Below are 16,509 nucleotides of genomic sequence, written 5' to 3'. Positions count from 1 at the left end.
AATCTGGCCTTTTAACATGTACCCCAAGTGATTCTCAGGCACAACAAACTTTGAAACCCACACGCCTACACAAATGAATGTCAGCTCCATTCACTGTGCTCTTACCACACGGCTATTTGTCATTTCAAAAGTGAATAAAATATTTTGTCTATTGTACGCTTGGCTTCTTTTACATTTATTTGTTTTTTAGAGACAGAGAAAGACAGCGTGAGCAGGGGAGGGGCAGAGAGAGAGGGAGACACAGAATCAGAGGCAGCCTCCAGGATCTGAGCCGTCATTTTTTAAATTTTTTTTACATTTATTTAAGTACACTTGACTTCTTAATCATAGTGGCTTTAATTGTACATTTTGCTGTATGTCATACAGTGCCTAGCACCATTTATTGAATATATTAGCTATTCAATTTATTAAGTGACTCTATTATTAAATGTGAAGTGACATTACTCATTTTTGATACACATTTCTCCTTAGGAAAGCAGCACAAAAATTTTAATATTTGCTCTTAAAAAGTCAACTTTTCAAAGCTGCCACACCTGACTGGAAGCTCTGTGGGGACACTAACATAACTGGTCATTATCTCCAGCGACTGCCCACACCCAGGTTTACTGGATGTCTCCGGTCTTTGCCCTCAGCTCATGGATTTTGTCTTTGGGTGACTATACTCTAGTTCTAGAGTGGGGTGTTTGGCTCTGGCCTCAACTAATCAACATGATCCAATCTGATCTATGGTATATTCAAGAATGTGTATGACTCAATTAACGCCAGTGAGACACAAAGAGAGATTGACAGGGCACCTCCAGAACATGGAAACTTCTGCACATGGAAGAAAAAGTATGTAACCTTGGCAGCCATCTTACAACCTTGATAGCAACCAGCCTTATCATATGGCTGCTTGCTGCAGAAGGCAGAGTGGCGATAGAAAGAAACAGAGTCCGCAGTGACCTTAGTGGGTTGATGAATCAAACCAGCCTGAAGCTGGTTTTGCCTTCAGCTTTTCCAGTTATATAAGGCAATATCCCCTTTTTATTATTTAAGTCACTTTGAGCCAGGTGTTCTGTGACATGGAACCAAAAGCATCTTGAGTGACACAGGTAAGGATCATGTTTGTCTTTTTCACTGCTGCATCTCCAAGGCCTAACACAGTTTCTAATGCAAAGTGGACAACTAAGATATATTGTTGAGTGAATAAGTAAACTTCAATTGTGCACTCTTGTTTTCCTAGAAGGCCAAATAATTACAGCACATTCAGAAATTATAGTGGTTTGTGAGAGAACACTGCTCATGCTGTCCAGGATACTAAGCTACACATTCATGTATTGAGCCTCTACTGTATTCCAAGTGCTCTGTTAGTTTCTGGGGATATGGAGAGATTTTTAACAGGGAAGATGAAATGAATTAATGTTTGCTAATTCCCTGAAATTGTCCAGGCATTGTGCAGAGTGCATTCACATAGATTTTTTTTCAATTAACCCTTACATAAGCCTATTGATATATATATATCCTTGTTATTATCTTTTTAAACCAACAAAATGATCTTGGGGTGATTAGGTGATTAGATCAAAGTCACCTAGCTAATATGCAGGGAAATTGATATTCATACCCAGGTTTTGCCCTTCTTCCCACACCACGGTCTGGTGCTGGTGCCCTTCCCAGCTGTTCCACCCCGGCCGGAGGCCCGGAAGGAATAGAGCCATAGCAGAAAAGTTGGAAGTTGCACAGTTTACCCTCTGCAGAGGGAACTCAGTAATTCATTGTTCCAAGGTCATCAAAGGAAAAATAGAAGCCTTTGCCTCAGAGAAATGATAATGTTTGTTACTCACAATGCTTTTTGTCTTGTTTTGAAACTTAATTGGAGCTAGTTTTTAGCTTCTCTGACTGCCAAATGACCAAGAGGTCAGTTGTCCTGCCGTGGGGTTTTTAGCCAATTCACGAAGGTTATTTTACTTGACAACGGTCCTGTTGTAGTGGGAAGGGTTGTCACATCTAATTCACATCCTGTTTTTGATCTCACTGCAGCAAATTTGGTTAAACTGTTCCCCTGCCCTCCATATTGTCCCTTCCCAGATTTTTCCTTTCGTGGCCCCATGTTGATAGGCAGGGAGAGCTTGTCCTGGTCAAGCTGTTTCCTGCCTTTTTGGATCTTCCCCAACACCTGAATGTGTTCTTCGGCGTCCAGCAGCATGGAGTGTGCCAGACTCCACAGCAGCTGCACAGCCAGCTGCTTGGGGATTGCAGGCAATATGGGTGAAGACCTTTATCAGTCCTAGCTTCCCAACTATCACCATCAAACACCCTCCCTTGTTCAACAAGACTATTACGTGCTGTGCTGCTCTACTTAGCGGTAGCTTTAATTTCTTCTCAGCAGCAGATGCCATTGTTCTGTGGCAGATAAATGTCTCGCAATGAGTCTCTGGGCAGCCCTGCTCTGGAGTGCAGAGGCACAGTAACTTGGCGGTCCTGCTTGGGCGGGGGGCGGGTGGAAACCAGAGTTTGATGACTTCATTAGCACTCAGACACAATCACAGAGCTGGGGACCTTAGAAGTCACACGAAGACATGGGCAAAGGAAATGGATGAATGGGAGAGGAGATGGGAAGGAAGGAAAGAGAGGAAGGAGGAAGGAAAAGAAGGCTTGTGGCTTATTGAAGTGTAGGAGGAGTATGACCCTGAAGAAAGTGTTATCTTGTCCTCTGTCTCAATGCCATCGCTCAGGGCCTTCTCACTCAGGTTTACTGGCCAAACCCATTACCTGGTCTATCTCTGGTCTATCTTCCTTAGAGTACACTAGTAATTGTTATGATTATAGCTGAAGTCTGGAATTAGGCTTAATTTTGTGGGACCGTGTTCCAGAGATGAACCCAGGAATGCTTGACACCTTTTGTTCTGCACTTTCCTCCGTACCCTCACCAAGTTGACCCAGTTAATACGCACAGTTTTCTACCTCAGGTCGCTCTACTGTTTTCAGCTGCTTAATGGGACTGGAATCCTATTCAGATTCCCAGACAGTGGTGCCCACAGAACTGCAGAATTCCAAGGAATGCTCTTCATGTGAATTGGACTCCTTGAGGCTGTGTACGCACAGACTATATGACCTTCTGTGACAGTCCTGTTGCCATATCCCAGCACCCTTATGCTGGGGGGAGTGTTTTATCTCTTAATCCTAGGTCTTGGCTAACCTCTCATCTCAACAAACCCTTATGTCGGCCTCATCTTATTCAAACAAGTGCCAGTTATACTGGGCACATCTAGGATATCGAGCTTGGACAGAATCATCAGGCAAAATCCTCTGATACTGCTGCTCCTCACACTGCAAGCTCCCACCAGGAACAGCTTTACACCGCAGCTGATTCGGTTCTCCTGGCCTGGCCCACGTCCAGTCCCCAAGTCTCTCTTGCCCAACAGCTGGGCCCTTGGAGGTCACAGGGGGACTGGCAGCCCAGCCGCCTGTGCTGTTCTTCCCGCCGCCTGGCCCCACAGCGGGCAGAATGATCTTTTGAATCACAAACCTCCTCTGGCTGCTCCCCTGCTGAAAGCTCTTCAGTGGCTTCCTATTGCCCTCAGAAGGAAAAACAAAGACATGAAATCAGAGAACATTTAAAAACTAACCAATTTTGATAAGTAGATGTTCTATCAAATAAAAATAACATATATCTGTCCAATTTAATTTAAAAAATAAGAAAGAAGATAAAAATATAGAACTATTATAAAGTGCATTTACACGGATAATTTTTATATATAAATATATACATATATATACACATAGTTTTTTTTTTTAACGTTTATTTATTTTTGAGACAGAGAGAGACAGAGCATGAACGGGGGAGGGGCAGAGAGAGGGAGACACAGAATCTGAAACAGGCTCCAGGCTCTGAGCTGTCAGCACAGAGCCCGATGCGGGGCTCGAACTCACAGACCGTGAGATCATGACCTGAGCCGAAGTCGGACGCCCAACCTACTGAACCACCCAGGCTCTCCTACACATAGTTTTTTATACATACATATAAATAGAGATTATATATATATATATATATATATATATATATATACACACACATATATATATATGATCTCCATACTCAAATTAAAAATCTTAATAAAATTTAACTATATTTAAGACTTTTATATGACTCAAGAACAGGAAGAAAATTAGAGTAGACTAAAAATATGACAGAAATTTTCGAAGTTTATGAAAGAACAACCTCTAGGAAAGATGCCAGTGGGCTTTACAAGATAGTTATTTCAAATGTTTAAGGAATAGACAATCCCTACCATCATCTGTTCCCATTTAAATTGTTCCTAAAGATTCAAAAGAAAGATTTTATTTTGTTTTTTATTTTAATTTTGTTTGTTTATTTATTTATTTTGAGAGAGAGAGAGAACGAGTGGGGAAGGGGCACAGAGAGAAGGAGAGAGAGAGAATCCCAAGCAGGCTCTGAGCTGTCAGTGCAGAGCCCCGAGGCGAGGTTCAATCTCACAAACTGTGAGATCATGACCTGAGCCAAAACCAAGAGTCAGACACTTAACCAACTGAGCCACATAAGTGCCCTGATAAAAGAAAAAAAAAAAAAAAAAAAAAAAAAGTTTAAATTTCATGTTAGTATGATTCTGACATTAAAATCTCGTTAAAATGTTTTAAAAATAAAACATTTAGGGGCGCCTGGGTGGCTTGGTTGGTTAAGCGTCCGCCTTTGGCTCAGGTCATGATCTCACAGTCTGTGAGTTCGAGCACCGCGTCGGGCTCTGTGCTGACAGCTCAGAGCCTGGAGCCTGTTTCAGATTCTGTGTCTCCCTCTCTTTCTGACCCTCCCCCGTTCATGCTCTGTCTCTCTCTGTCTCAAAAATAAATAAACGTTAGAAAAAATTTTAAAAATAAAACATTTAAACCAGTGTTACTTATGAATATAGAAGACAAATATACTAAGCAATAATAGTTTATTAAATTTATCAGTGTGTTAGACCATATTAACAAATCTAATCAATGATTAGAAGAATAATACATTTGTCAAGTTAGATTTAATAGAAGACTACATGGTTAATTAAATATTAGAATACCTATAGACATAATTCATAATATTAGTAGATCAAAGGAAAAAGGATGCATTTGATAGAGTTCAAATTTTTTTTCCAATTTTTTAAATAGTAAAACAGGAGTAGAGAAATAGGTCCTTAATATGAGAAAAAAAAAATCACAAAAGCATCTTACCTCATTGTAAGAATGTTAACGGTACTCTTCCTAAGTCAGACATAAAACCAGGAAAAGCTCCTCTTACTAGTACTATTACATTATTGTGATGATGATGATGATGATGATGATGGTGGTGATGATGATGAACATTTTAGTCACTGTTATGAAAGTTTCAGTCACTGTAATAAGATAAGTTAATTCTAGATTAAATAAAGGGAGAGCTATACAACAATGTATGTCAATTAGCAGGGGCAAGAAAGGGAGAGCAGATATATCAATTCTTTCAAAGAGTTTTCTAGATGGTTAAGAAAACAGGCACTTACATAATCTGGTAATAAGAACGTGATAAAACATTTTGGAAGGATAATTTGGTAAAGGGTATATCAAAAATCTTCAACATATATATAAAATTCTTGCATCTCACAGAAGCAAAGATGGATACACGCTTACTTAATGTAGTGTTTTCAGTCCTTACCCAGGCAGAAAGTGAGATGATGGAGAGGTGTATGTGAAATATATATTACATAGACAGATGTTATCTAGAATAAGAGACAGCAACATGTTAATAGTGGCTCTGGGTAGTGGAATTGCTAAAGTGGGAATTTCAACAAGGTAAAATTCATGACTCATAAAAACATAAAATGAACACATGAACAACATTTTGTTCAATTTATGATGTAATGAGGGAACAAGTAAGATATTAAGACTGGTTCAAAGGATGTTTAAGAGGAATGTTTTAGATATTTATGGGCAATCTAACAAAAGAATGTAGGATATAATCACTGGACTCAATACAAAACTGGTTAATATTCTACAGCTCAATATGGTTAGTGATGTTATTTTTCCTATGGGACAGAAATTATTTGGATCTCTACTGGGAAAAAATCTACAAGTTAACTTGTGATTTCACTACGACTGGGAATTTGAATCAACAGGAAACAGTGAGTTGAACAAAGCAACTTTCTCTTAATCTGTGCTGTCCAGTATGGTAGTCACCAGTCACATGTGGCTTTTGAACATGTGAAATAAGCTAGCCCAAACTGAGATGTACTGTGAGTATAAAATACATGCCGATGTCAAAGACTTAGTACAATAAAGTGATATAAAACATCTCATGAATAACTTCTTATATGGATTTTGTATAAAATTTACAATATTTTGGACATACCAGATTAAATAAATTACATTATAAAAATTAATTTTACCTGTTTATTTTTAGGTTTTTATTTTATTTTATTTTTAATAATTTTTTTAACATTTATTTATTTTTGAGAGAGAGAGAGACAAAGCATGAGTGGGGTAGGGGCAGAGAGAGAGAGAGGGAGACACAGAGTCTGAAGCAGACTCTAGGCTCTGAACTGTCAGCACAGAGCCTGACACGGGACTCGAACCCAAGAAATGCGAGATCATGACCTGATGGAAGTTGGATGCTTAACTGACTGAGCGTCCAGGTACCCCTATTTTGTTTACTTTAATGACTATTTATTTTTAAGAGAGAGACAGCATGAGTAGGGGAGGGACAGAAGACACAGACAAAGACAGAATCTGAAATAAGCTCCAGGCTTTAAGCTGTCAGCACAGAGACTGATGCAGGGCTCGAACTCATGAAAGGCGATATCTTGACCTCAGCTGAAATTGGATGCTTAACCAACTGAGCCACCCAGCGCCCCTATTTTTAGCTTTTTAATATGGCTATTAGAAATTGAAACTATATAGTGTTTTACACTATTATTTTTGGTTCTAGATAATCCTTGGGCAGGTCATTGCCCTCAAAGGATGTGCCACCCTGTTTATGTCTCATTTCCAACTTTTGAATAATTTCTATTAGTAAAAAAAGTAGGTCATTTAATTTTTCTTCATTTTTTGGTAGTTTTACAAAATATCTAAAAGAGAGAAACATTGATTTTATAATCTGGGAAAAGATTTTTTTTTTTTATATCCCTCTGAATAGAAGGAATAGAACACCTAAGTCAGGTTAGGAAATAAAAAGCACCCAGAGCAGGATTTAGAATAGGGCTCTAATGGCATGCTCAGCTATGTGAGCTCTAAAGTCCTCCTGTGAGTTATTTTCACTAATGATTTTAAGCAGCCAAGCATCTCTTAAAGTCTATTTCAGAGAAAATGAGAGCAGCCCCAGGCCTAAGCTATGAAAGCCTAATCTGGATGAGAAGGCACCTCACTGTACATTTCTCTGAGTAACACACTTTCTCGAATAGCTATCAAGCCAGATGACCCAGGACTAATCACACAGGTAAATCAGGTGCTGATGTGAGGCTGAGTTGCAGAGTTTGGCTAGTGGAGGAGCATGGGAGATCAAGATGTACTAAACCTAGTTCCTGGAGAGTTCCCATTGGAGGCTACCTGACTGTGGAAGATGGTCACAGCCTTACAGAGTAAGAGATCCAGGGATCCTCAGTGACTCAGGCTACTGTATGTTTAAACTGTCCGCTGGTCTCCATATGGCAGACCTCATAGGTACTAATCAATGTCAATGGCTAACTCCTAGTCCTGACATAGACTCTTTAAGAGATAGCTTTCATTTTGTTGGTGTTTTATCGTATCCTCCTATCTTTGTGTAAAAATTAGGGACAAAAAAGCCCAGGCATTGGGATTTGTGTTCTGATCTACTATTATGTCCCCCATGGCCAACAGAATAAACCCCTAAATATGTGATGATAATTGTTATACATTTAAAAATAAAGGTGGTTTGCCATCTTGAATCTAATACCTTACCAATAGTTTACCGAGCTATAAACATTTTCTTTTAAGAATATAAAATAAAAATCACTAATAGTATTTCTAATCCCTTGGGAGTGGGGAGGGAGCATAATTCATATAGAAAAAATATAATTTATTATAAGACTAATATGGCAATTTGCTTTAAAAATAATAAAAATAATGTCTTCCTCTTTTTTAAAAAAAGTGAATTTTTTTCAGGTAGACATAATGGCAGAAGAGATTTATCCATGTTTGTCTTCTCTTTGAATTTTGAGCTTTAATCAATTGCCCAGATTTTCAAGTTCACTTAGAAAATGTAGACCCGTTGAAGTTGAGACTGCTTTACTGGGGCTGATTCAATAAGCAAGCTAAAAGGAAAGTGTCCTTTATGTATATGCCTTTATTTTTAGGGGCAAACAAAGCAGGTCAAGCAGTAGCTTCTGAATTGTATGAACTCTGCTTTGTGTAGACCAGTAGAACCTACTTTGCTTACCCCTATTTCCGGACATCCACTGGCATAATTCCATTTTCTAGAATGCTCCTCCATTTCCCCTAACCTCTTACCTAACCCTTGTCTTACAGTATTCTATTACAATAGTTCTCAAAATATGGTCTGAAAACTCTTATAATACCCATGATCCTTTCAAAGCCATCTGGGAGGTCAAAACTATTTTTATAATAATGCTAAAATCTGGGTTGCCTGGGTAGCTCAGTCTGTTGAGGGTCCGACTTTGACTCTGGTCATGATCTCATGGTTCATGGGTTTGGGACCCGTGCTGGGCTCTGTGCGGACAGAACAGTCTGCTTTGGATTTTGTATCTCCCTCTGTCTCAGGCCCTCCCGGCTCATGCTCTGTCTCTCTGTTTCTCAAAAATAAATAAACATTAAAAATTTTTTTAAAAATGCCAAAATCTTATTTGCTTTTTGCACTGTGTTCACATTTGCACTGATGGTGGGAAAGCAATGGTGGGTAGAACTGGCTAGAGTTAATCAGTGCAGTGGTCTTGAACCATATCATTGCCATTGCATTTCTCAATGCTGTGCACTGTTTCACTTAATGAATGCCCTTAATGAAAGAGTAAAATTATTAATTTGACTAATTTTGACATTTAAGTACATTTATTTCTTTTTAATATTCTACATAAAGAAATAGGAAGTACATGAAAAGGTCTTCTGCAGGAGGAAAAGCACTTGTGCAATGAAGTTCTGGTACTACTACATTAAGATCCATTAGTCCATATAGGCTAGAATCCATTAGTCTATATTCATAGTATTACATTAAAATCCATTAGTCTGGGGGTGCCTAGGTGTCTCAGTTGGTTAAACGTCCAACTTAGGTTCAGGTCATGATCTGATGGTTTTTGAGTTCAAGCCTGGAGTTGGGCTCTGTGCTAACAGCTCAGGGCCTAGACCCTGCTTCCGATTCTGTGTCTCCCTTTCTCTCTCTGCCCCTCCTCCACCCGTGCTCTGTCTCTCTCTATCAAAAATAAATAAATATTCAAAAAAATTTTTTAAATCCATTAGTCTACCTTGAATGGATCTTCACATGTTCTGGTTGTAGCAGCATGCATTGGTCACTTGGAAAATATTCATTCACTGAGTTATCCACGTCTTCCAAATGGTGACTCATTAAATTTGATATTTCACAAATTTAAGATACTATGACTTACAGAATTTTATAGGGGAAATAGCAAAAGAGAATATCCATAGTTATCTGAAAAGCATATTAAAATACTCCTGCCTTTCCAAGCTACATATTTATGTGAAGCCAAATTTTCTTCATGTACTTCAACCAAAATAAAATAGTACGACAGATTGAATGTTGAAGCACATATGAAAAGCCAGCTGTCTTTTATTGTTAGACACTAAACAGATCAGCAAAACATATAAATAAAGGTCTCAAGTTCCTCAAAAACTTTTAAGACTGTAAAGGAGTTCTGAGACCAAAAAGTTTGAAAAACTTGTCCATCCTGTCTCATCCTGGAGGCTTCTGTTCATCTCTAGTACACATAGTTCACTCTTCCTCTGGTATCTTCTAACATGATCCTCAAACTTTAATATACATGCAGATCACCTGGGGAAAGTGCTCAATAAAACACACATTCTGATGCATCTGGAGGGGGCCTGAGCTCCTGCATTTCTAACAGGCTCCCAGAATGTGTCAGTGTCTCGTATGCATACAGCACCCCCCTTAAATAGCAAGAGTGTAACTCATACTAGCCATGCCACTCACAATGAACCTCATCCCTTGCTGCTTTGTGGTATCAGAGTTGGACACTTCCAATATTATTATGATTATTACCATTGCTATTACTGTTTTTGCATATTTGATCAACTCAGTGCTGGACACTGTCCAAAGAACTTTACATGTATTATCTTATTTAACCCTTACAGCATTCTTAGGAGGTAGATTCTGTTAGTGTTCCTAATCCACAGTCAAGAAGACTGAGGATAAGTAATTTGCCAAGATCACAAACAAGGAGTAAGAGCCAGGATTTGGTGCCATGCCCATTTGACTCCATGGCCAAGGCTACTAATCCCTTTGTTATGTCGACTTTTATATCATTTGAATTCTCATATCATAATTTGTTTTCATTTGTAAATGCCTTGTCTTGCTATTCAAATTATATGTTCCTTAAAACCCAGATGTTACCTCCCTGACCTCTACATTTTGCCCAGCACTCTTTGGAAATCTATGGCCCAAAATATACCTTTGTGGAATAAATGAATGAACACTGTTACAAAGAAAACCAAATGGAGTCACTTCTGTTAAGACCCCACATCCGCAAACCCAGACTTAACACTTAACTGCAGTTTCAGTCCCCACAGGACTACAACCTTTAAGCAGCCAATCTGGAATTTCCTAGTCAGCACTAGGAAATTAACCAACAGACCCCTTTCTTACCCCTTAGGAGGGCGGCCTTGCCTAAAACGATGCGTTCTTTGCTAATCAAACCCCTCTTCCCACTCCCTCTCTGCTTTTAAAAACCTTTCCTTTTCTGCAGCTCGGTGGAGCTTCTTCCTATTTGCTAAATGGAAGGCTGCCTAATTCATGAATCAATTAATAAAGCCAATTAGACCTTTGAAATTTAGTCGGTTGAATTTCTGTAGTTTAACAACATAAATGTTCACATGGATAATAACAAGTGACCCTGAAAACCCAAAGTTGTTGTTCTTCACACACCTTTCAGTAACACATATACTCGGAATTATTTTAATACTGGTAGTGAGGATGGATCTGCGTTGATGGATTTCTATTCTTTAGCTCTAGTTCAATTAGGCCAAAACATAGGTCCGTGATGTCTTATAAATGTATTTTCTGTGGTGCCTGCATTGTTAAGTCTTTATCTCTTTTCCTTAGTTAATCAATTGGCAATATTTAAAAATCAAGGAATTTCACACATACAAAAAAAAAAACCCACATCCACTGCTCTGACTGTAACGGAGCCTCAATTCCTCATTAGCCTAAATGTCTGGAAGGAAGAAGTAGCAGCAGGGTTTACATTCTCCAGGTCAGTGCGCGGAGCTGGGGGGAGGTTAGGGGCTGGGGTGGGGGGAGCATTCCCAATCCTGCCCCATTCCTCAGATTCCTACCTGGTACCTGCAGTCATTTTCCTGTGTGTCTCCAATTTTATGATACTGGTGTGCTTTTAGAAATGATACTCAGTTACCATCAAATAAGATCTATGTCTAAGAAGTGTGTCATGTTACAGTCATTTCTGCAACAGATGATAACTTTGTCTTGAAGATCAGCTTAAATCTTTTCTTGGTGGAGTTTCATAATTGTCAAGCTCTTGGAAGTGCCCGCTGAGGATGTCCTAGTGTTGGAGAAGTGACTAAAGTATGCCAAAGATGGCCAATGGGGCTAAAACAAGCTCTGGTCTCTAGCTCAGAGACCCCTCCAAGGTTCTTCTTCCTTCGTTTGCTGTGCGCGCGAAAACCTCCACAGATATGGAAGCTGACACTACAAATTACCCTGCCCACTTGCATTCGGCGCTCAGATCTTTGGAGAAACGGTCTCCTCTGAGCCCGCCAGGGTTAAATAAATCTCCGATCCACCAAGATCTCCGAGTGCCGCTTGGATTTTCCGCCAGCGTTCCAGCCTGGTTCTGTAACACTAGCTGGCCAGTTCTCTCAAAGGTTTTGGACTGGGAGAGGAGAAAATGAAAGGAGGAAGAAATTCCCACCAGGGAGAGTTGAGAACAAGGGGCCAAACTCTGGGAAACAGCATGGGATGTCAATGAGACAGGAAAGAAGGAGGATGGACAGAGTATTTCAAAACTGGTGAATTTTTAAAGTTATCCATTCTTTTTTAATTCAAATCATAATTTATAGACTATATCTAAAAGGGCATTTGTTTGAAAGCTCAGGGTCAATTTTGCCTTTCTCTGTAAAGCTCCAAGAAGGCCAACTAAACTCTTAAAAGAGAAGAAAATAGCTACAGTTAGCATTTGTATGGTGCTTTTAAAGTTTATAGAGCTCCTTTGCTTACATTAACTCAATTGATCTTCCCAGCGATCTAGTGAGGTAGGGATTATTACCTTTCTATTAAAGATGAAACCACCAAGCCTCAAAGCACCTTCCCAGGTGCTCAAGGTCACTTAACTGTTAGGTAGTTAGAACAATGTAACCACATCCCAGGCTCCCTCTCTTCCCTGAAGTAGCATTATCAGGGGCATGAAGTCCTATAGAAGTATACACTTAAGTTGCATATTGGACTGGCGGTCATTGAAAGTAAGAATAGTAACTTTTGTCTCTGGACTTTTGTAAACATAATTAGCAAATATTTGATTACTTTATTGCATTTAACATGATGTTTTGGTTACTACACTTACATATATTTAGAGAGGCTGCTTTCTTTTCTCTGTCCTTCTTTGCCTTGAAGTCTAGTTTATTTCTTTTTCTGTGTTCATTGCATGATAGGGAAAGATATGATAAAATAGGAAGAGAGGGAAAGGTGAGGACCTGAGGTCCCTGGATAGGGAAAAACACATATTATGGGAACAGTGCTGGGAGCGTCTGCCCACAGTAAACCCCATCGGATATAAGGTCCCTCTTAAGAATGTAATAGACAGCACCTCAGGTTCCCATCGGGAATTTGACAATCAAAATGAAGAAGGACCATAAGGCAAGATGAGAGCAGAGCACAAGCTAGCATTACCCACCCACAAAGGCTCAGGAAGGATGTGTGTGACATCCCTCAGGCCCCCCTGGCTGCCCAAGAAAAAAGGAAAGGACAGAAAACAAATAGTTAAACTGCTGAATATCTTAGTAAACTACAACAAAAAGGCAATCTTATCAATAGCCTAATCTCCAGAAACCTATAGACTCAGTTTCCTGGAGCCCTAATATCACCCTCCCCTCCATAAGTGATGTGGGGAACAAAGGCAAGAAGGAAATGGCAGATAAAATTAATTTCTTTATAACCTGCAGCCCGTTGACAAATACTTGAGGCAGACAGAGTAAAATGTGTTTCCAGGAACCCCCCACTGTCTTAATGATAATGCTTTGCTAGAAGGTAAAACAACCTTAGCTTGACAATAGCTAGGCCTTCAGTATCCTGTGAGTCTTTAGCATATGAAAGTCTCTTTAAGAAACTTGCTCCCAACTTAACCTCCCCCCAGCCCCACAGTATGTAAGGAGTCCTTCCTCACAAAGCCAGTGCAGCTCTTTCTGCCCCTGGATTCTGTTCCTGTGCTTTAATAAAATCACCTTTTTGCACCAAAGTCATCTTCAAGAATTCTTTCTTGGCCGTCTCTCCGAAGCCCCATCACCCCAAAACCCCATCAAAAATACTTAACTAAAAAACAGCAAACCATAAAACTTGTGTTACATGAGGGACACTATGACCAGTCTGACTTTTCATACAATGGAATCGAGCCAATCAGGAATGGACAACCCAACACCTAGAGTTATCCAGCCAGTAAGGGTAGGAGCTGAGAAGGAACAAGGGGGAAGGGAAAATAGAACTGACCAGAACCTTGTAAAACAAGGACTCTTGACTACTGTTGTGGGTATTCACTTTCTAATGCCCCCAATCTGTAAAGAGAGATTTCATACTATTCTTACTTTCTGATCTTATGCTCTAATAAACTTTTGCTTTCTGCTCATTTTGTGTCCACCTCTTCAGGTTGCGAAGTGTGAGACAATGAATCCTGGGTATTGAGGTAAAAAGAATCCTGCAACAATTGTTAGAGAAAAAGAAAAAAAAAAGCCTGAATCTTGTTGAAAGGGTAAGGCAGACTTTATTGAGAATTATTGTGTTAGGAGTGCCTGGCTGGCTCAGTTTGTAAAGCATTCAACTCTTGATCTCAGAGTCCTGAGTTCAACACCCAAGTTGGGCATGGAGTCTATTTAAAACAATTTAAAAAAGAAAAAAGGAAAAAAAAAAAGAACTATTGTGATAGGTACAGGACCATAGCAATGGGGTTTTACAGTAGAAGAGATTGGACTCAACTCTGAATATAACAAGGAGGAATGGGAATTTAAAGCCAAGGAGCAGAATTGGGCAGGGGTTGGGGTGTGTGGGAGGAGATGGAGAGTCTAGAGATGGAAAATTACTACAGAGGGCAGGGTAATTCTTTACTAAACTGACCTAATAGGATTCTTGCTGAAGGCAGGTCAAAGTGATCAGACATCACCTGGGGGATGGTGAAGGATGAGACCTTTGATCAGGTATCAGGAGTGATCAGATTGAGGATGAAAGGTTCTGGCTAAATGAGCATGACAGGATTCTTGCCAAAACTGGACTATTGAGGGCATGTCCAACCACAGGAACTAGGTGAAAAAGAGCTCAGATAAGCCTGACTAGAGTTTGGTGAAGGAGAGACTCTTTGTCATCATTTTTATCAAATGAATAGTATATGAGTGGACAATCAGTGGAAACCCTGTTGCCTTCTGGGTGTTACTCCTATTTCTAATGAGCGTGTGTGTGTGTGTGTGTGTGTGTGTGTGTGTGTGTGTGTGATTATACATGCATGCATATGTATTGGGATAGAGGGAGATTGAAACCAAACATCAAGTTTTATAGGCATTTATCCCTTTACGCTGATTAGCATTTGGCCGATAGCTTTTGTTTTCCGTGCTAAGTGTTTAGAACTGGCTGCAATTTCTAATGTCCCAGTTAGCATGAAACTCTATAAGTGGAAATTTGCTTTTATACTTTGTTTGCTATGATGGCATCAAAAAGTGTGGTGAGGATGGGGCTTTGTCTCCCCATCCCCTCCCCCACTCTATAAGCCTTCCATTCCTTGAAATGCACAATTGACATTTTTCAATCTTTCATAAATGTATGTATAAATTTTATTTCAAGGCAGGTTCCTAGGTCCCCATTTCCAACTTGCTCTTCTATGGGGTCACAATGCTCTGTAGTCCCCAAAAGGAAGCTCAGAGACATATGACTATGCATCTTTCCGTAGCTGCTACCACACATCCTAAAAACATCGCTCTCCTTACTTATATGGTAGTGTTGAGGACCTCTCCACAAAATCATGCTTGGATCTGGGAGTATCCCCAGATGTCCTGAGTTTGCCAAAATTGCAGTGTATCTGTGTTGCTGTTTGGGCTACAATTCTTGTCCCTTTCCTCATGTCTCAATGATAAAATCGGATACCATTTAGCAAGTGTGTACCATGTGCCAAACATTTTGCATATATTATCTCTAATCCTTGTAAAGCCCGTGCAAGATATAATCATCCCCGAGTTACTAATGTCAGAATTTGATTTCAGAAAAGATGGAAAGTTAGTACCAGAACTGGATTTGACTCCAGGTCTACTCAATTCCAAATCATGTGTTTTTCTGAATATTTCACACAATTGCAGTGTTCTGGCCTTTTTTCTGGCTACAATTAACATCTGGGAACCCAAAACAATTCATCTGGGGTATAAAGCAAAGAAATCAGCAAATACCTCCTCTCTAGCACTGGGGCTAATTTACTCTGCTTACTGACTGTCCAGACTCAGACCTCACTACCCCTCCCTGCTTCCTATGAAGCAGCTTCACCCCTTCATGGCCACGATATCTCTGATTTTCTTACAAGTGCTGGAATTCACTTTAAGGGTCATTGGTTCATCCTTAACTCATTTTGCATTATGATCATTAACCAGTAAGAAAACAGTAATAGGAATCTCTTAGGAGACTTTCATTCACTCATCTTTTATCCCATTTGTCCTCATGTGGAAAGATTCCTATCTGTTTCCATGCAATTCCAGATTTTTGAACAGGAATAAGCCCTAAAGATGATGTCTTCTACTCCTTTACTCTGGGGATGATTAAACCAAGGCTTAGTGCAGTGAAATGATTTTATTTACATGTTTCAAGTAGATAGTGAAGGAGGACTGGAACACAGGTTTCCTGGCCCACCACACTGACCTTTCCACCACACCATGCCAAAACCGGAAGACTCCCCTATAACTCATAACTCAGGTGAGTGGTGTTTGCCTCTCTCTGAGCTCCAGCTGAGCCAACAGCCAATGTGGCCATGAGATTTTTCCCAGTCTGAGAGGAAAGCCTGACAAATGATGAGCACTGATCTAGAGCCCACTGTCCTTGATCAAACTGAGAAGTTCCCTGCTGTCAGACAACCTGGTTAGAAACCCAAACAACAC

This window comes from Acinonyx jubatus, chromosome B1 (genome assembly GCF_027475565.1).
Source record: "Acinonyx jubatus isolate Ajub_Pintada_27869175 chromosome B1, VMU_Ajub_asm_v1.0, whole genome shotgun sequence".
Lineage (NCBI taxonomy): Eukaryota > Metazoa > Chordata > Mammalia > Carnivora > Felidae > Acinonyx > Acinonyx jubatus.
Note: the sequence above shows the minus strand (reverse complement) of the source record.